Source organism: Astatotilapia calliptera, chromosome 7 (genome assembly GCF_900246225.1).
Source record: "Astatotilapia calliptera chromosome 7, fAstCal1.2, whole genome shotgun sequence".
Lineage (NCBI taxonomy): Eukaryota > Metazoa > Chordata > Actinopteri > Cichliformes > Cichlidae > Astatotilapia > Astatotilapia calliptera.
The window spans coordinates 49,628,011-49,648,934 of NC_039308.1; the positions used below are offsets into that span (position 1 = coordinate 49,628,011).

Genomic DNA, 20,924 nt, shown 5'->3' on the forward strand with positions numbered 1-20,924 from the left:
GGATATTTATTCGCCCTCTGTGTCTCATTATAAGAGTAAATGCACTCTCTCTTACTTTCCTTGCTCTTAATCCATGTTAATGTGCATTATCAATCACCCTAAAACACATGAGCATCCGCAGTGAAGTACAGTTTAGAGATGAGACTCCCACTTCACACAAGGGGAAGAGTGAGCAATAGCTAAGTGACTGTGGGTCTGCAGATGGGCTTGCGTCCAAATACATTCTGTTGCAGCCCTCTACCTAATTGATGCTCCCTTTGACTATCATCATAATAAATTGGATTTCGTTCACGTTTGATGGCATTAGAGCTTCACTCAGAAGCCCGACAGTGCTCCATTAGGACATGAGCCCATGTCAGGAGATTTAGAGCTGTGATCTAATGATTGTCAATTGGCACAGAGGACTGAACTGTGTGCAGCATCAGTGAGTAAGGAGTGGCAGTCTAAGTCATTAAAAGCAATGACTGGTGAACATGTACAAGATGTGACACAGCTGATGATAAAAGAAAAACTGTCCTTAGAGGATAACAGTAGTCTGGGATATTTATTTATTTACTTAGGGGCAGTTTTAAAGTTTAAAAAAAAGAAAGAAAAGAAGTACAAAGTACTTTTAATTCACAATGCATAAAAAAGATAAACCTCAACCGCCTTTGCTCGTAAAATCAGTCCGCAGGAAAGAAATTGCATCCTCTTTCAGTTTTAAGGTTTTACGTATAAGGACATAAGATTAGATAAATATAACCTCAGATGAAGTACAGGACATGTCATGAAACGTAAACGTCAAACGTGTGATGTCATTTGCATGCGACACAACAATGGAGGACGTCCAGGCGTTGCTTTTTGTCACACTCGGGGACCATGGTGCTGATCTTTGTGCAGCCAGTTTCAAAAATAGCAGTTTTGATTTTTGTGAAGAAGACGCTCTCACAACTCATCGAGTGACACCATTGACTGTCCAATCGGTGGTTTGCAGTCTGCTGACGTCACAATTTTGGATTGGGTCAGCTCACTTGGAACCCCGGCCATGCAGACACTAAGGAAGTACCTGATATAAGGTACTGCCACCTAATAGAAAACCCTAAAAACTGAGTAAAGTTAAGCCGAGTTGAGTAGGTACAAGTGGAATAGAGCAAATAGTTGCATCTAAACAAATCTCTAGACTTCTGGAACAAGACCAAAGTGGAGAAGTCTGGCCTTAATTCATGTTTACTGATGTTTACCATGTTTACTGAAAGCATAACACAGCATATCCACAACAACACTTCATACCAACTATCAAGCACGATGCTTTAGAGTCAAATAGCAGACCATCTGTCTAATAGTTAAAGCTTGGGAAAAAGTGTATGATGACACTAAGAACAGCAAAAAATGTACAACAAAATGGCTAAAAAAAGAGTCAAAGTACTACACCGATATTTTTCAATGGCCTGTCTCTACATTGTACAGAAGAGTGGAACAAAAGAAAAAGAGACTATCGAAGTCATACACAAAATGATTAACTCGAGTTAACGCTGCTAAAGGTGCTTTTTCTGTTTTTTACAACATCTGATGTTGTCATTTTTTGGATTATGTCCTGATATGTTAAAGCTTGCAGCTAAAAAGCCCAGTCGTCCATCAAAATGTATATATTGATAAATCTCCTATTATAAAACATAACTTTTCCTGCTTCAGCATAGAGTTATCTACCCAGGACAGACCTCAGGAATGAAAAGAGAGGTTTTTAGTGTATGTTTGGGGAGATGCTGCAGACAGCATTTCAGATTGCTGCTCGCATCTTTAACAGTACTGAACGATGGATCTAAATACCTAAAGTGAAGCATGACATTTAGTGTTATGGTCTTGAAAGCAGTTATGAAAGCAGCTTCTCCCAGTGGCTCTAATTTTGTAACGTAAACCAGTCGACCAAGATAAAAGGACAAGTTTCTCCATCATCTTCTGTTTGTGATCCTAAATATATCTTTCAATAAATCACAAGAGGTTGAAATAAACATTAAAAAAAATTACAGTTACACAGCAAGCGTCACATTAGCAACAAGGTTGTTTTTGATTCATCAATCAAGTGCGTTTCACACAACTACCCATAATCCTCTCTCAGGAGCCTTTTTCTTTTTTTTGATCTGACGCCTTTTTATTACAAAGTGATCAGAGCAATAAGAGCTTATTTGTGCTGTGTCATTTTGAGCTCCGGGTCTGCAGATATGAATTTGACTGATGAACAGAGTTTCTTCTTCGGTTTACATGAGCCGTCACCTGAATAAATTTTCCAGGTCAAATATTCTAAATAAAGCCCAAAGGCGGCAGCAACATGTTTTCGTCTAAAGCCTGGATGTTGCCTGGGAGACCTTAACGTCACAGAGGACATAAGGAAGAGTGTAGCCTGTAGTAATTACCACCCACAATGTGGTGGACAGGAAATGAATACTTAAAACCCTTAAATATGCTAAGGGAGGAAAAACAGCAGTGTTGCCATAGGGCTTGTTGTGGAGAGTTTGGTCGATACGGCAGCATAATAACCTCGGCTATTGTGAAGTGCACCTAGCTTGCTGCATGGGTGGTCTGTTTCTGTTTCTGACTTGGTAATGGTTTGTTAGCATAACACAAGCAGAAGATGAGAGAACAACTGTAATCAAGCTAGTGTCTGTGGAGGCACACAGTGCATCTACCTGCTGAGAGCTGTCATGTTGATGGAAACCATTCTGCCTTCTATGTTCACTTTATCTCACACCCTTAATTTATCATCAATTTGAATTACAAAGCAAGATTGGAAAATAACAGAGGTATTTGTCTGAACACCCCCTCCCCCATCAGTATAACTAGAATTATAATTCAACTTGCTTTTAAAGTTTCATAGCGCCTGGCAGAAACGGCAGCACCGCATTATATTGTTGAGCTAATCTACTGTAGATAGAAAGACTTCTGGCTGGTATTTCTGAGGAAGGCAATATCAGCATCCATCTGGAAATTAACCTCCCCCAGCAGTGGCTCCAAACACATCTGATCACTGCTCAGTGCTTCTCGCGACACTGCTCCAGCCACATCTCAAGTTGAATAAACAACTAATATCACAACTTTGGAGGTTGGAGAAAAGGAATGTGATACTTTTTCTTAAGCTTTAGTCACACAAAATAGAAAAACAACACAGAAAAGGCTAATTAGTGTACATTTAAGCACTTGGGAAATCTGGGAAACCCTAACTCACAGGAAAAAAGGTCTCCTCTGCACCAAATGGGAATTTAACAGGGAGATTCTCTCACAAATAATTTTGGCGGGGCAATAAATATATGCATGGAGAGAGGGAGAGGGAACTAATGAGACAGCTACTGGAGTCTAATAAGTTGAATTCATTATACAATCAAGGTCTCGAAGTCAGCAGGGGGGATGAGAATTCTTGGAACCTCATCTAACATAACGCAGATCACAACAAAGACCTTGTTTCTATGTGATGCAGTATGAATGAATCCAGCTCACTTGATGCTGCATTTGGAAGGGACTGAACGCTTAAGGTTAAGCATCGACTCATAAAACCTTTATTGCATAATAAGAAAAGCAGCTGCAGTGCTTGGTGTCTTTCACAAAGTTTTTCAATCAGTTATTATGCTTTTAACGTGCCGCTTTTGTTTGTTTAATATCTTCTCTAACGTTTGACATATTTCATCTTTTTTTTTCAACAAGAAATAATAATAATAACTACAGCGGGGATCAGTTTCAGACTTTCTTTTTGATTTGAGTTTGCTGCCGCTATAGCTTTGAGAATTTGGGTTTCATCAAGCGACTCAGAGGACTGGGTGTTCTTGAGTTTGACTGCTAAATGTCACAGAGATACAGTAGCTGTCACCCTTAAATCACTTTCAAGGCCACAGAACGCCTTCCAGGAATTGTTCTGCAGCAGCTCCCAACACTTGCCGTTCCATCAAAGTTCAGAGCCGCCAGCAGGCAGCAAAGTCCTCATCTGTCAACGCATCCGCGCTTTGGCACTCGCATTCAGTTTTCTTTGGTAGCGAGACTGTGACTCATGCAGAATAACTGGACTTGTTTGGCTCTGGGATTTGGGAGACATATCCTGGGGAATTTTTCGGTGTCTCTGATGCAGACTGACACGGCAGTATCTCCCAGACAATAGCCAGCATTGTTTGTTTGGATTTGTTTTAAACACCCCACTCTGGGCTCTTTCCCTTTTTTTTTTTTCGTTGGAAGTGCTCCCCACCATCATCATCCGCCTGACCCTGGATTTAAAATAGCTCCTACTTGCAGACAAATATCCCAGTGGGAATTTCAAAAAATGAAGCAGAAAGTTATGACAAATATAAAAATATCACTTTGCTGTGTCCCTTTGGCCTGCATTAATTACACAGACCAAAATGACAAAGAGGCAACACTAGCCCTAAAGCTGGCACTTTTGTTCCATGTGTGATGGTGATAAATGGTAAAGACACAAACTCAAGGTTTGCTAATGTTTACTAACATATTTCCGTGCACATTGTTGGAACCATTCGTAGTCCATGTGATTTTTAAACAGAAGATTACGGACTCAATGACTCAACGGCATTCAATAAACCCAGCTACTTTACAAGTTTTGGTTGCCCGTGTAAACCTACACTGCCTGAAAATATCACTAATCCTCAGTGACTTTTACAGTCGCGTCAGATCCAAAAGTAGCACACTGAACTTAACGAAGTGGGTACACAGCAAAATCTCCAGTGTTAAATTAACACTGGAGAGTGTCTATATGGGTCCACACCTCTGAGTGTTAAATACAACACTGTTGAGTGTTAAATTAACACTTTTGACAGTGTTATATGTTTAAAAGTAACTTAGTCAGTTTTGAAGATTAACAATGGCTAACACTGAGCAGTGCTGATTTTCTAACACTGGAAAATAACTCAAAATGTTAGAAATATTCCAGTGTTAGAAAATCAGCACTGCTCAGCGTTAGCCATTGTTAATCTTCAAAACTGACTAAGTTACTTTTAAACATATAACACTGTCAAAAGTGTTAATTTAACACTCAACAGTGTTGTATTTAACACTCAGAGGTGTGGACCCATATAGACACTCTCCAATGTTAATTTAACACTGGAGATTTTGCTGTGTAGTTTTACCCTCAGATAACCCCCACAAGCAAAAGTCTTAAGAGGTCAAAGCCCATGCGACTTCACCCCAAAATAGCCATTACAGATACACTGTAAATCACCTGGAGGTCGCAGAGGGCAGTGGTCATGCACACCTTCACATAGTGTGGCCAAGAATACCTCAGATGAGAATGGATAATACTCCCCACTGCTTCCCTTCCAAATGCTAATGGTGTTTTGGCAGCCAGTTTATATAGCCTGTTAGAAAAATCTTAAACCGCAAGAAACGGTTTGTGAACCGTTCCAGCGATCGTTATTGGAAGTGTTGGTTGACTGGCCATCGTAGTGATATTACACCTCATTAATGAGGCTGTCCTGCTTTTGACCCACATAGAATGAACTCACCTCAGGTTGCATACGTTTGGCAGATTTTTGTGAATAATAACTTCCTACTATGTCCTGAAGTGCTCCCTAAATGCCATTTGAGTTCAACTCAAAGCTCTAATATTATAAGTTTGTGCTAAAAGCCCCGACACGTCTGCAAAACGCTTCTGTTGAACTGATTTCCTGAGACTGTGAATGGATTTATTATCAGAATGAAGAGTTACCTGCTGCTGTTCACTGATAATATGGCGGGTGCGATCAAGCTTATTTAAATATATTCGTCATTATTGGCGAGAAGGATTATAGTGAAGCATTATATATCGTGGTGAATTAAAAATTACAGTCATTTGAGCCATAATGACTCATGGATTATACTTAGGCTTTATATAGCGTGTAATGTCTGCCAGCACGGTGAGCACATATGCACCATGTTTGATGCTACAACACAGACAAATGTTTACACACGCATTGGTTGCGTGACATTTTCTTAAAAGCCCCTGGCTCAGTGGTAGCTGACTTTAGAAACAAAGCCCAATCTCCCGCAGACACACACCTCTTAATCCATATTCATGCATTTTCTGCTTAGTAACAAAAGGCGGCATCGCTTATATTCTCTTTTTTAACAATATGGACCGCCACAAGTTAAAAGGCAAACCAAAAGGAAGGCATTGAGTAAGGATGACCTACAGTAAAGATTTGCACATGAATACTCTCGCCGAGGACCCAGTCTGTCATTTTTTAGTGTGGCCGTCCCAGTGCCTTTATAAAAATGATGATCTATTTGACGGAATGGCATTTTTATAATGGGGGTATTGTTTGAGGATTTTGTTGCATGTACCTTTTAAAAATTAAAAGGTGTGTGTAGCTGTGGTCTACCAGTCAGGATAGGATTTCCCAGGCTACTCAAGTCTGCATGTCAAAGCATTCTTTAGCAAGACAGTGAACCCTGAGTTGCCCCCATTGCATGCAAGTGACTGTGAGTATGTACATGAATGTTAAACAAAGTGCTTAGGTATAGAAAAAATGTTAGTATGAATGTCTGTGTGACTTGGTGAATGAGACATGTTGTATATTTTTTTAAAAACACTTTGAGTGCTCAGTTGGAGTAGAAAAGACCTTTAGAAGTCCACGTGTTACAGGAAATCCTGCAAAAAAACCACATTTACTTTAAGTAATGCTTTACCAATCCTCCCCACACACACAAACACATAAAAAAAATTACATCTAAACTTGGAGGTTAAATTTAGCTCTTTATATATGTGCACTTTGACATTATTTCATCCTTCAACTAATGTCAATGAGAAAGGTTACTGTTTTGTGAGATCAAAGTGCGCATAATCCAGAAATTGTGTGCTCAGCTGTTGTCAGTCTCCTTATCTGCCACTTCTCGTTGACACTGATGAATTTATATACCATTACTTCAACACGCTCATTTTATCTGGTGATAAAAGCTTTTTCTCTTTCCTGCATGGTTGAGCCAAAGTGACAGAGGCTCTTCTGCACCTCTGGCTCTGTTATCATCTGTAAGCATCTGAATTGAGCGTTTAACCCTTTGTTCACTCCAATCGCATCGCAGCTGTCTGTCACAGCTGCTCCCTCTTCCTGTAACACCTCTGAGGAAGGGAGGTCAGGCAGGCATACGGTTACATATGGAGGCTGTTAAGAGCAGGAGACTTCACTGCTCTCCATTTCCCCAATTATTTGGGGTGATTCCTATTATGAGGTGAGGAAAATGTAGATTTGTACCAGGACTCAAACCTGGTGCCGTCATTAAAACTGCAGGATTCCTACCACAGTAGAAATAAAAAGCTGTGTGTCTGCAAAGGAAAAACAACTGAGTGCATGACAACAACAACTTGCACTTGCAAGTTATTTTTAATATGCTCCTAAACCAAATTTCTTCGCTGCTCTCAAACGGGGTTTTGGTTCCCCGTGTCACACATTTACTAAGATTTTTTTTCCCATGCAGCTCCGTTTTGTTTTCTTTCTGTCTGAACTCTCTAAGAGTTTCCTCTCTCTGCTGCTTATTTACAACACTGTGAAATAACATGTGCTTTTATATGACAGCATAGGCACAGTGCGTAAAGACACAGAGCCTCTCTTATCTTATATTTACTGTGCTCGCCGAAAGTTGCTGGAGTGCAGTAATTTAAAATCATCGCACCTCAAGTGGAAGTAAATACACATGGTTTTGTTCGCAAAATCTCTAAATGATCTGATGGTGATTAGGTTTTGAGTAGATTACGTTTGATTTCACTGACTAAGCTTCCCCTCAGGTTTATGATACACTGGATCACACATTGTAATCAAATAACAACACAGATTTACGTGGAAAGATGTTGATCACCACAGGTTTCCACTTGTTATTAGTCACGTAATAACACTGATCCACGGTTGATGCGGTGGAGAGGCTGAACTGGAGGTTAAACTCAAGTCGATGAAGCATCCATGTGCTTTAGTTAAAGCACAAGAGCAAGGTCAGAGGTCAGATGCTGCTGCACCAATTACTGAGAAGTATGAGGTCATGCATGAATGTCAATAAGTCAATATTAAGATTACCTCTGAGAATGAGAGCTGCGGTCCGAGGTTGTTTTTCTTTTGTCCACTCATACCAAAGATCTTCCCATTATTGTGAATTTAATATCTCTTAAAAATCTTGAGGGAATTTCTTTAAAATTGGAGCAAATGTTAAAAGATGAACGCATGGGAATGTGCTCAAAGGTCACTGTGGCCGCAGGGATGCAAGTGCTAATTAAAAAAAATACACAGATGTTTACTCGGTGGTGTGATGTCGATTGTTTAATCGATGATCAGACATCAGACTGGTGACACAATTTTTTTTTTTAGTTATCATATTATATGATGAGTTTAAAAGCCAAAGGATATATAAATATCTATACTGCAAACCCTCAACTAAGGTGTCACAGACTGACAATATTACAATATAAAAATTCTGGCTATTCTTTATGTACAGGAATAAACATGCACAGATACTAATTTGAATAATGACTCTGCTCAAGTTAATATTTTCCCAACCTCTGATTTCCCCAAGTATTCCTTTATTCTCCTGTGAAGTATCACTCATCTATGATTTAACTGTTTCAGCTGGATTAATGCTCAAAGGAGTCTGCATTAATGTGATTTCTTTCTTCCCTTTTGTGTTGACCGGAGATACACTCACATACACAGAGCAAACACTGCATTAATATTCAAAACAGCCACTGGGTGAACCTGCTTCTGAATTTCAACAGCTTGTCTCTTATTCGATTATTCTTTCAGCCTCTAATTTCAGAAGCTGCTGAAAAAAAAGAGGAAATGCCTTCCTGATGCCAAACGCCCCCACCCCCCTTGAGGGAGGAAAAGACAAAAAACAATACAGAGCAACAGACCTCAAAGCAAAGCACAAATGTGAAGGAAAAAAACTAAACTCACCCCTTCATATTAGTGCTTATAGATAATGATAAATGTTTAATGGGCCATTTTGCCAGTTGCACCTATGCATACGAGTAAAAAAGTGCATGTTTATGTCCACATAAAGGGATCGGGATGCAGATAGTTACAAGCAAGCTACTAATATTAGCAGTAATATAATAAGACTTCTGGCTTTCCGCCCTTGGCATTGTTACAGAAGTGAAGTACAACAGGGGCCACACAGAGGGAAAGTGAATGCATACAGTTGATGAGCACAGGCCATGTTTTGCCCTAAAGGCCTCTGCTTATTATCTCAGTGGTGATTATTATCTCCCCTGCATATCAGTGGATTCTGATATGGAGGGGAAGTCGGACATGCAAGGGCTCAGTTATGTTGTTACTCACTCAGCTGTAGAAACGTATACATGCATACGGTACACACTGTCTTACTAACAAGCGCACAAAAACAAATGAATGTGGAGATAAAACATACATAAAAACACTGTGCACACATACACAGAGGCAAAACGGGGCAGGGGAACTCGGCGTAAATCATGCAGAGAGATTTATCGATGACAGACCGGATTAACCAAATAAATGCAGTTTTCTGCACCACAGTTTGGAAAACAAGACATTTCTGAGCTCACAGAGTGACTACGTGTTGCTGTTTATTTTGGGTTGGACAGTGTAATTATTTGGCTGCTACTGCTGCATGCTGTTTGCAATATTAATCAGTTATACTCACAGCTGGAAAATGTTCGTGATTTTTTTTTCTTTTTTGCAGGGTGTGTAGTGGATAAGGGCATCGAGTCCACTTGGAACATCAGATCGAAGTCTTTGTTGTTTTCAGCGTGCAAGTAAAAAGTAGATCAGTGTTTTGGGTTAGGTGTTTTTTTAAAAGCCGTATTTAATTTTAAATACCACTGAAGTGAAATGATTCAAATAGTAGCCAATCAAAACCAGAAGAAAATGTCCAAAGGGATTTTCATGCTCGAGCGTACCTGAATGATGTGGTCAGAAGTTCCTTTGGGTTGAAAGTGCGGTAAGATTGGCCTACAGTCAGAATGTAATTTGACTTCTAATGAAAGGATTGTGTGCACATCACTCTAACATTAAAATTGGCTCTACTAAATTCTCAGTGAAATAAAGACAGACCGTCTCGCAAGCAGTGTTCACATTTACTACTAACAATTTGGTAATCGTTTAACCGTCGAGGCAAAAATATCAAGACAGCTTCTAAAATATAAAAATGTGATGCTTGGGTGCGTTTGGACAAAGTATTCAACAAGTTAAATCAGGGATTATAATCATCATTGCTTAACAGTAAAACTGTAACTTTTTACATAAACATACAGTGTGAAAATAAACCTTTTTTTCCCCATTCTTATTTTATTTTTTGTGGCCTGTGTGTGCGCTTCATGTGGCCACTTCCACCTGCAGAGTGTTCTTCCCACAAATGTCAAACAGGCAACAATGTGGTTTGTAAATTGGCAGTGATGTGGTTTGTAGCTGCCCTTTAGCAAGAAAAGTATAACGGAAATTCACCTCAGTGTTAACGCAAACATTGAAGTTACTTCAAAGAGTAAGAGGGATAGGGTTGATCTAACTCACAGCTGAAACTACCAGTGAAAGTTTTTCTTTTCATTTTTTTTCTTTTGTGACCACAGCTTAACTAAGGTAAGTTTCAATCAGTCCCATTTACTCTTTTTTAATTTTGCTGTTGTTTTATCAAACATAGCAAGTACAAAATAATGAACATTGTCCTAACTGTGCAGGACAGCTTCTTTTTTTGACCCGTAGTTCATGACAAGCTGTTACAGTTGCCTGTAAACCTAGAGTGGTGCTTCTTTGTGCGTCTGTGTTGTTCACTTCAGAGTTTTTTTTTGCTGTTTTTTTGTCTTTGCACATTCAGAATATGTCTATTTTGGAATTCAGGATGTGGGAAGCAATTAGAAGATATTCGAATAAGATTTATTATTGAGTTTAAATTGTGACATTCTGTATACTTTTCTCAATTATTTTAGGGTCATTACTTTACAATATAAAGCTCCGTGAAGCGTCTCTTGTTGTGATTTGGCGCTACAGAAATAAAACTGAATTGAACTGAATTAATGGCAAAGAACTGGTAAGTAGCTTCTTGGCTTATATTAAGTAAATATTACCCCGTATTTTATGCTCAGTGCTCAATGTTCAAAGCTGTCTTCTGTTTAGTGGGAAATAAACATCAATTTCGTAATGACCAGAGAGAGACTCTGAAACGGCGTTTGACTCTGTGTTTACTTCTAAATAACCTTCTCTGTCTGCACTCTGTTATGTCTAGATACATGGCTGGATTACGTGTGCTGTGAGGACGGTCGTATAGCTGAGGCTTTGTGCCTCATCTGGACCGCGATAAGAACCAGCGTCCGTAACACGGTGATAACCACAGTTGTATTAATTTCAGCTCAGCGCCTCTGACTTTTTATGTCTGAGACTCAGGCACCAAAAACTCTTCCTCTGCCAAAAGATTGTCTGCATCTGGTGCCGCCAGCTACTCTGCAGTTTCAACGCCGGTCTGATCATCTGTTCTGAATTTGAAATGCTCCTCACTAAAAATTTTCACCTTGAGGGCTCCTGCCAAGCCAGTGGTCACGACGCCTCTGCTGGCTCCACCTCTGCTGATGTGAGCGCATGTATGTGTGTGTCTACGTTTGTGCACGGATGTGTGTATTCAAGTATATGCCTTGGTGAGATAAGAGTGTGTATACTGTACGCAGCATGCACGCATCAGTACCCTTTCAATGTCAATGACTTTTCTGAGTTGGGACAGTCAGCTGGTCACCGATGGACTCAGCATGGCTGTCCCTGTGAGGCGCAGTGGAGTGGCGGGGTGCGCTTGAGACAAGGTGACAGAGGAAATTGTGCTCAAGTAATGACTGACGGTCATGGTTATGTCCTGTCCTGCCTGTGGAGGAGACTGTGTGTGAGTGACGCAAACATGTGAAGTCCAGGACTAAACACAAAGCTCTAGTGTGCTGCTGGGCAATCCTTTTTAAGAGCAAAATGTTTCACTTTAGGGGTTTCTATATAAACACACCGCTTTCCTGTCACTGAAATGAATATAAGGTAGACTTTGGCTGATGCAACAGCCCTCCTTTTGTGTCAAAGCACATACACGCACAGTCCAGACCAACTGCACTTTCATGCCTCCACCTGTGTTTACACTGTGAACACAATACTTTGTTCCCTGGCGTCTTCCCAGAATACATTTTTAATCAAACTGCCTATCAAACCCAACGGCGAATATTTAACAAACTTCATGGCTCATCGGCTCCCTTAAGCCTCCATCAGAGCCCCTTTGTTGCCACCAGACAGAGACCAACCTTTGCATCTGAAGGCACACTTCTTCTATAAGTGCCGGAAAACAGCAGCAAGAAGGTTTTGTGACAAATAGTGAGCAGTCATATACTTTTCAGTCATATATTGTAAGTAAGCAAAAGCTAAACAAAGCCAGAGTCCTTGGGGAGCCTATTTATTTATGCAAATTATGAAACTGCTCATTCTTAGGGTACAGAAATTACCCAAAGGTACCCAATGATTCACAGAGTAATCACAATATTTGGAAGGGAGGTGTTGTGTTTATGAAAATAATTTTTCTGCTTCTTTTGTTTGACTGAATAATTTCTTCCACTCATGGAAATGAAAGGTGAGGGCTCACTTGAGAGACTCAATACATCCAGTCCACACTAGAACAAACGCGCAGCCACACACATAGCACGCGCACTCTGTCTACGCACATACCCTTAAGAGTAAACACACTTGAACAATGTTCACTGTTGAGCAAAATCATAAAAGCTCGCAACTGCTGCCTGTGGGCCAGGTTTCAGACACCCAGGCGAGAGCAGGATTTTTCACAGAGGAGCAGGATTTTGTGTGAACGAACAAAAGGAATCTCCTTCCTCCGCTGCTCCTTCCTCCTCTAAATCCTATCGTGTGCCACCATGTGTCTCCCACACGCCTGTTTCTAAGTTACCGGCAGCGTCAGCTGCCAATCCCGCTTAATTGCCTCCTGTGTAAAGTGACAGCTGAGGAGTGGCGATGAGAGCGAGCTGTCCTCGCCTTTTCCTGAAGCTCAGTCTCCGCCACCTTGCTAACGAGAGACTCCACCTGAGAATTGTACTGTATGCCTTGGGGAAATTACACAGTAGTTTTGACCTGTAGTGACACTTGAGTATCCAACCTGGGGACTTGCTTTATTAGAAAGAAATATGACTCAAATGTTTCTAGGCACTTTTAAAAAAATAAAATGTTCTCAATTTAGAAAAATGCTCTGCAGGGACAGTTAACTGAAGCTCTAAGGGAGGGAGGGAAATATTTTGAATATGTCTTGTTAGAAATGAAACTAAGTAATAGACATAGAACAATAATAGCAGGCACTGTTTATTTCAATAACAAGAAGCTTCCCTTACCAACCTTGCTTGAGCCTGGAGAAAAAGAAAAGATCTTTTTGCTCACTCCCGCTTGCAGAATTTGCCACCCTGTTGCTCCTTGTTCTCTCTTCCTTTGTTGCGTCTTCCTCACAAACAGATCCTCCTCATCCTCAGGACCAGGGCTGGAATTAACAGCTCATGAGGGAAGCCAGGCGGAAGAGAACGAAAACACACCAGAGAAGAGAAGAAACACACACTTCTCACCCCTAAGTCCTCCTTGGCGGTGTATCCCCATCCGTTAGAGCTCAGCGACTGAGAGTGTGGTGAGAGAGAGAGAGGGAGAGAGAGATGAAATGATACTAAGTGGGCGAGTGAGAGAAAAAGTGAGAGAGGGAGGGAGCGAGAGAGAGAGCCCGTGCGTCTGCACTGGAGGGTGATCCTCTGTACTGTATGATTCCTGTTTATCTCTCTGTCTGTCTCCTCTGCGTGCATTCCTTCCCGACAGAAAGGCACGAGGTCAGCTGTTTTTACAGTAACAACACTTGGTTTCCTCTTGAGGGAGAAGACTTCCTGTTAGTTCTCTGCTCAACTTCTCTCATGGGTGAAATTACTAGCAGTTTTGTGCTTTTTTTTTTAAGAAAATCCCCTCTCTTCTACTTCCTCTCTCCTTCGCGCATAATCTCCCTCTCTATTCATGACTCCAGATTTATTAGCGCCCGAGCAAGCGTTAATCTAATCTCCTCTCTCTAAACATCGCTTGTCCAGAGGTTACTCTGTTGACAAAGAATGCTCTGCAGTTTAATTTTGGACACACACAGTACCAATACACAAACTAACTGCATGTTTGGTAGACAGCGCTCCAATTTGGCTGTATAAAGAATGAAAATGTGCAATTAACTGATATACTGCGTGAAGACAGAATTGCATGATTAATATACGATTCCATCATCTGATACTGCTCTGCATTCAGTCAGTTGTACTGACAAGGCTAAAAAAAAAGAAAAGAGCTCATTTGTAATAATGCAAATATTGTCATTAGTCAACATGATAACTGAAATCTCTGGGTTTGAACAGATAAACCGATGAATAAATAAAATACTTTACTTTTTTCAACTCGGTCATCACAGATCCAATTAATCACGGGATCACGCAGTAAATTGATAATGTGGGGCTTCGTTGGGGTTTTTTGTTTGTCTTTTTCATTATAGTCTTAATGTTTAAACAAATAATCAGTCATCTGCAAAAGAAAGAAGACAAAGACCAAAACATTTATTTAACTCACCAGTTAGCAAAAGACCATGCACTTCCTGTTTCCATCTTTTAAAATATTTTTTAAAATATTAACAGATTCATTAAAGATAATTAATTCATCAACATTCTCATCATTAGCATTAAAATGTTAATAAGGTGGTTCAGTATGCATCAAATTACAATTGCAATTTGCCATCTTGATAATGGGCACAATATCTTCCTAAGACCCAGCCATTCATTCTTGTCCTCTGTGGGAGGACATGCTTTGAGAGCTCTGCCTCAAGCACAATTTATGCGATGTATTTGAGCCTTACTGTACTGACAAGAGGACATCCTGGGTTTTCTAGTGATACCACATCTGAGGGGGTTTGACTAACACACTCCATGGACTTTCTTTTCAAGGAGCAGCTTCCACATTTTATTGCAACAAGGGAGCTTGCGATGAAAAATTTGCAGATAATTGGGTTTTATGAAATTAATGAGAGTGATGAAATTGGGTTGAAAATTTTTTGAACATGACTCATGAAAACAGGACGACGTTGCCCACAACCACCGGCAGGAAGGTGGAAGCTCAAAGGATGAGATACGAGCTTTCGAGGAGCCCGAGCAGGACTGTGTGAAGGCACCTACCATCTATAATAAAAAGAACTGTTTGATGTAGAGCTCTGAAGTTTTCAGGCATTATGATCTCTAGAAGGAGAAACGAAAACCTCTTCAGCTGAATTCACACACATACACACAGTCAAACACACACATAGGATGAAACAGGACACACAACCACCAAACAAAAATTAGGCAACCGGGTTTTACAAAACCATGCTAGAGCTCACAAACCAGATGGTGTTGCTCATCTCTGAAAGGAAAGTAGCACTAATATCATACTGAAACTGGGTTGAAATTGGTTTTTTTAGCATGAAATATGAAAGCAGGATAACCACCAAATGTGGTGGTCTGATTACATCAGACAGAAAATAGGGTGCTAGTTATAGCCTATTTAATAAGTTGAGGCAGATTCAAATAATCTTCATGTCACTGATATGCAGGAAGAGAAGGAAGACCACTGGAAAGTGGGAACTCTGTTAAAGAGGCTGCCGTGAAAAATATGATTCCATGTGGGATTGGTCAAGAAACATCTTCAGAGCTCTAGCTTACACAATACTTCTTATCCATACTGGACTTTAGGTGTCGTCACTTTGGTCCTGTGAGGCTCCTCAAAACCTGGTATGCCCTCCGTCTGAACCTTCACCTTCTTGTTCTAATGCCCACTCCTCCTCCACCTCATCTCCCGAAAACTTGACTCAATTTCCACAGTTCTGAATGAAATCCTGTGTGCCTCACTCAGCCGTCATATCATTCTGTGATCAAGCGAGATCTGATGTCCACTTCAAGGGACAGAAGATGAAATTTAAATAAATTCCAGTTTAGACATATTATTTGATGCATGTTTCTAATAGTTCACTTATGTATAAGAAAATCTAAATATCAGAACTTTACTTTCAACCCTGTTGAAAATGGGTTGAAATGTGAAAACAGGACAAACCACAGTCATCAAGCCTAGAGGCTCTCTGCTTACATAAAATATAACACGGGCAACCAGGTTTCTGAAAAAACATGTCAAACCACAGGAAGGTGCTCATCTCCAGAACATTTGTTGTTTTAAGGGTGGAAACACTGTTCAGAACATATCTGCTTATTGCAAGACTCAGATAGTCTAGGATCCAGATACACTGGGTCCTAGTTATAGCCAGTTCACTAAGCTGAGACAGATTCTTCAAGATGAGGCGGCCCATCAAAGTAATAAATGATCTTGATGTCTCTGACATAAAGGAAAAAGAATAATGCCTTCCAAACAGTGTTCAGATGTGTTTCCATCAGTTCCTCGTTTTATTGTTCATGCAATAAAAATGCTGTAACGTTTTTCTTTTAACCACAATACTTCAATTATCAAAACAATTTTTCCGGGCCTCAGGAGGATATGAATCATTTTTGAACTATTTCTTGGCACGTTCATATTTGATAGTAGCAGACAACCAAAACTACAGTTCAAGGGACATTTTGGCAAGCCCAGCTTTATGCCACTAAACAATAAACAAGTAACAGGTGTTTGTTTTGTTGTGTGCATATATTGTCATATGTAAAGGCAAAATTATTTTGTTACTGAAAACTCGGTCGCAAAATGTGCCGTTTCTGTGATACTCTGCTTGTCTTTTAAGCTTTGCTGGTCCCTGTTGTGTGAAGGCAGCCACAGCGCTTAAGTGTGTCCCCATGTACAGTGCATACTGGGTCAATACGCCCATGAAGTGTTGGATCAATCAGGTCACAGACATCGGTGAAAGGTGATTCAGGGGACAGCGTAACAGCTTTCTGAGTTATGTTGATAAAGTGTCAAAATGTCATACTGGCAAACACGCCACAGGCAAAGTGACAGAAACGCTCAGTTACACCACTGATGAAGTGATGGAGGATTTCTCAAAAGCGGGGAGTCGAACGATATGAACATATGGCCGCGTCGTGTGGATGCTGCACGTTGGCCTGTTGACCGGGTAAGCAAGAAGTGCTCCTATTGAGCACTTTGGGTATTGTGCTGTTGAGAGTGGTGGGTGTTGCTCCCAGACACGTGGCCACATGCAGCCGGAGGAGGCAGCTGTGATAACTGCCAGCTCCTATGAAAGGGAGGATGAGCCTATGTGGACGCCTGAAGCAGGATGTGTGGTGATTGGGCTGCATGATGTTCAGCCAGGAGGAGGTGGTATGCACGGGAGAGATATAGACTTTGCAAGTGTCGCTGGTTATTTCACCGCATTCATCTGCATGCCATCTTATGTGCCATTTGTTGCAACTGATGTTAACTAGTAATATGCCATCACAAAAAAAAAAGTAAAATAAAAAAGCATAACAATTGCTGGATAAATAAATGCAAAGCAAGGAAGCTCTTTGGATAGTTTGCTGGTGGCACTTGGTTACAAAATAATGCCTGCAATGTCAGTCAACCAGCCAATGCACTGCAGTCTTTTATTCTGTAAATAGATCAATCATTTTTTTCTTGCAGCGGTTTGACAAAGGTGCTTTCACTTCCAGGTCTCTATCCACTGGACGGTACTCAGAGAGCGTCAGTGACCGTAGCGAGGTGTCAGGTTGTATTCACGACAAGCTCCTGGCCTTAATTGCCTTCCATGCAACTGGGCTCAATAATAATCAGCATGGAGGCGTTCATCACCCCCATCATACCTGTACCCTCTTACATGTGGAATTTAATTTATCTGGTGCAGTTTCCTTTTCTGTTCAGTGTCCCTCTCGCTTCAACTGCAAGAATCAAATGATACGAGTTATTCTGTCTAGCTTCGGTTTCCTTCCTTTCAGCCAAGCTCCAGATTTCTTTGAATCTTTTTAGGACGCTCTGTAAATGTAGAGGATCAGCTTACACGGTCCACCATTAAACCTAGAGGCTATTTGATACCGATACAGTGATTTCCAATCTTCAAAAAAAAAAAGGGTGGGGTGGGGGGTGGAGGAGTGTTATTTCAACTTAGCTTTGTATTATAAGGACTGAGAGCAAGAAAATGACTATTTAAAAATGCTTTTCCATGATTCTTCTTATTTCACCCTTTGAAATGCCATCCTCAAACGCAGAGTTTTCTCTCTTTGGAAAAACAGAGTTCAGGTTCTTATGCAAAATGCAGCCTGGCACTAAACCTGATTCCTGCAGCTGATGCTACTTTGTCTCCTGGCTATAAAGTGAGTGTATGCTGTTGTCAAGCACTTCGCAGGGGCACTGCTTAAGCACACCACATAAAGGTCAGACAACAAACAGGGAATTGTTTAAATCTCTACAAGTCATTACATGTCCTCTGGTATTTATATAGATGCTATAATAGAAAACGTCTGATGACTCAGTCAATCTTCAAATGAAATTGGGGCGCAGTTCTTTTTTGTTTTGGTTTTAACTCAAAAGGTTAATGAAGAAAAATGAAAACGTGGCCATTTAAAGGGTAACTTTTAAGGTGGGCTGTTCAGCTGGAATTGGCTGGGGAGGAAGAGGCGTGACTCTGGAAGTCAGCAGTGACACAATGATCCCCAGACCAGAGGAAAATGGGATCTTGATGCCGCAGACGCCTCTTTCCTCCCCAAATCCCCTCAAGGGGTCATTAGTATGGTGAAGGGCCTCTGCTGTACCCATTCAAGCTGTTGGCTCCAGGTTCAGTAATTCCCGAAGGCTGAGTTCTCAGAAGCAGTTTAAGTGCAAGAGATGGGTCCAAGTGTCAGCATAACATTAGCAGTGGTGCTGCTGTTCGGGGACCGCGCTGCCATCTGAGAGGATTGCCAAGCCATATTAGAATCTGCAGGGAAAAAATGCCAAAAAACACAGAAAGAACCCAGCTCTCTGTTAGCCAAACCCATAATGGGTAGCTGTCCATGTGATTTCCCTCAGTTAGTAAAGTGTGTTCTCTTAATTGCCTTGAAGGCAGCATTGCCTGTTGCAAAGCTGTAAACCCCATCTTGAAAGCAATGGGGTGTCACTTAACATCAGAAATTACAAGATTCAATCATAAACTGCTCAGCCATCTGAAAGGTATTAAGATAATCATCTTTTCCTCCTCCAGAAACAACAAACCTTATGAACACAATAATATGCTACTGAAAAGGTGAATACTTATTATCCTGAGCTGTATCTCTCAGCACATTTAACATCTGCAGAGTTGGGGAAGGAGGTTAGATGCGCATTTACATGCAGAGAAATTAACTTTCACTGTGCATCATGTAACTTTGGGCAAGACCATAATTTTGTGGATATATTTTATGGGATCGTGATGAAGTAAAACCTCAAAATAAGCATTTTCAACCTTGATCTTTTTAGCCATACTGACGGAGCAGAAAGGCTCTCTGACAGGTTTTAAATCACTCCTCCAAAGAGTTTTGTTTTTTCTGTAAATCACTCATATGTTCAATCAATGCCATGTCCAACAGCACAAGTGACAAATCAGTCCTGGTATTTCAGTCATGGCACTGAAATAGTTTTGCTCTCTCTGAATCCTTCTGCGCAAACTTTGAACTCTTGCAACTGTCGTCACGCTTCCAAGCTTCACTTCAGCTGTGGTGCTTTTTCTTTCAGCTCTACCATTACTTCACCATCATCCTCTAATGATTCATATTTGTGTTAAATCTCACAGTGCTGTTGGTAAGTATTCAAAATTGAATATCAGAAATGATATGACATTCATTAGGAGGAAAATATTCTATCATATACCTGTTAATCGAGAGAGAAAAACAAAGATTTGTGTAATCAACAAATCATTTCAGTTATTTTTTTCTGTAATAGTTTTGTAAGTGAAATTATTGAATATTTAACCAGCTGTTTTACCCCCAGGGAGTCCAGAAAATGAGAGGAAGTAACAGGAAAAGAGTACAGATAAAAAGCAGACACAGGGGAAGAATGAAAATATATTTTTTAATTAAACTCAAAGAGATTGTCAAGATGCTATTACCCCCTAAAACAAACAAGATCATTAAACCACTGCGATTGTTGTTCAATGCTTACACTTTGGACATTATTATGGATGTAAAAAATTACTTTTGAAGGATTTGAGCTCTCCAGTAATTACTTTACATACTTCAAATGATAAGGGCATGCGTCTGAAAGGTCTGTGATGTACCAGAACTGTAGCGATTATCCTGAAATTTTGCTATGAGGGCAAATAATAAGGCATCAATTATTTTTAGTGCCCTTAAAAATCCCTTTTCTTTTTCAACATATTCAAAGTATGGAGAAGCTGAGGGAATTTTTAGATGACAGAGGACAGCTCCATAAAATATTTAGCAACAGGCAATGGTCCCTCTGCTTTTTTCCTCCCCACCTGTGTGTAAACAACAAAGTCTCAGATCACTGTCACCTATTGTGATACTTCACTCTGAAGCCCCAGTGGGGGAAAGAAACCATCAGTCACGCTGACAGAGACTCATGAAACTGGAGATCCATCTTAAATTTTGCATGAGGTTTTGTGTTAAAGCTTTAAAAAGGGACTTGTGTGACTGTCGGCATTAATGGCAACGTGAAAACTTACTCTGGGATAAAAAGAAATTGAAATAAATAAAGCGCTTTTCACAGTCGCGGTCACCGTCACAGACGAGGAGTCGTTATTGCTGTCATAAAACACAAGAAATGCTTTGGTGTTTGTAAATGAAGATTATGCATCATTACAGCAATAAGCCCCCCGAGATGAAGTTGTTTTTTTTGTGCAAAGTTTAATAGCATTTCACCTCAACAGCAACTGTGTCTTTCCCAGTGATTGATGCTTTCACTCTTGATTTGGTCCAGGATAATTAGTGAGAAAACAATGTAGGGATTCTTGGAGCACAGTTTAATTCTCTCAGCTAGAAGCAGTGGCTGCAAAGGATTTTTTTT

At 40.4% G+C, this 20,924-nt stretch overlaps 1 protein-coding gene across 3 annotated transcripts in view; it reads right to left on the minus strand.

The window, feature by feature from the left end:
* The window catches only part of shisal1b (shisa like 1b), a 94,361-nt gene that overhangs the window by 22,618 nt on the left and 50,819 nt on the right, over window positions 1-20,924 (minus strand). The window contains exon 2 of one of the 3 annotated variants that reach the window (XM_026175355.1): window positions 13,317-13,585. The gene's annotated coding sequence lies outside the window, so the exon portion shown is untranslated. Of the gene's footprint in view, window positions 1-13,312; window positions 14,154-20,924 lie in introns of those variants that run through there. The other 2 variants (XM_026175354.1, XM_026175353.1) reach the window with 2 other exon arrangements.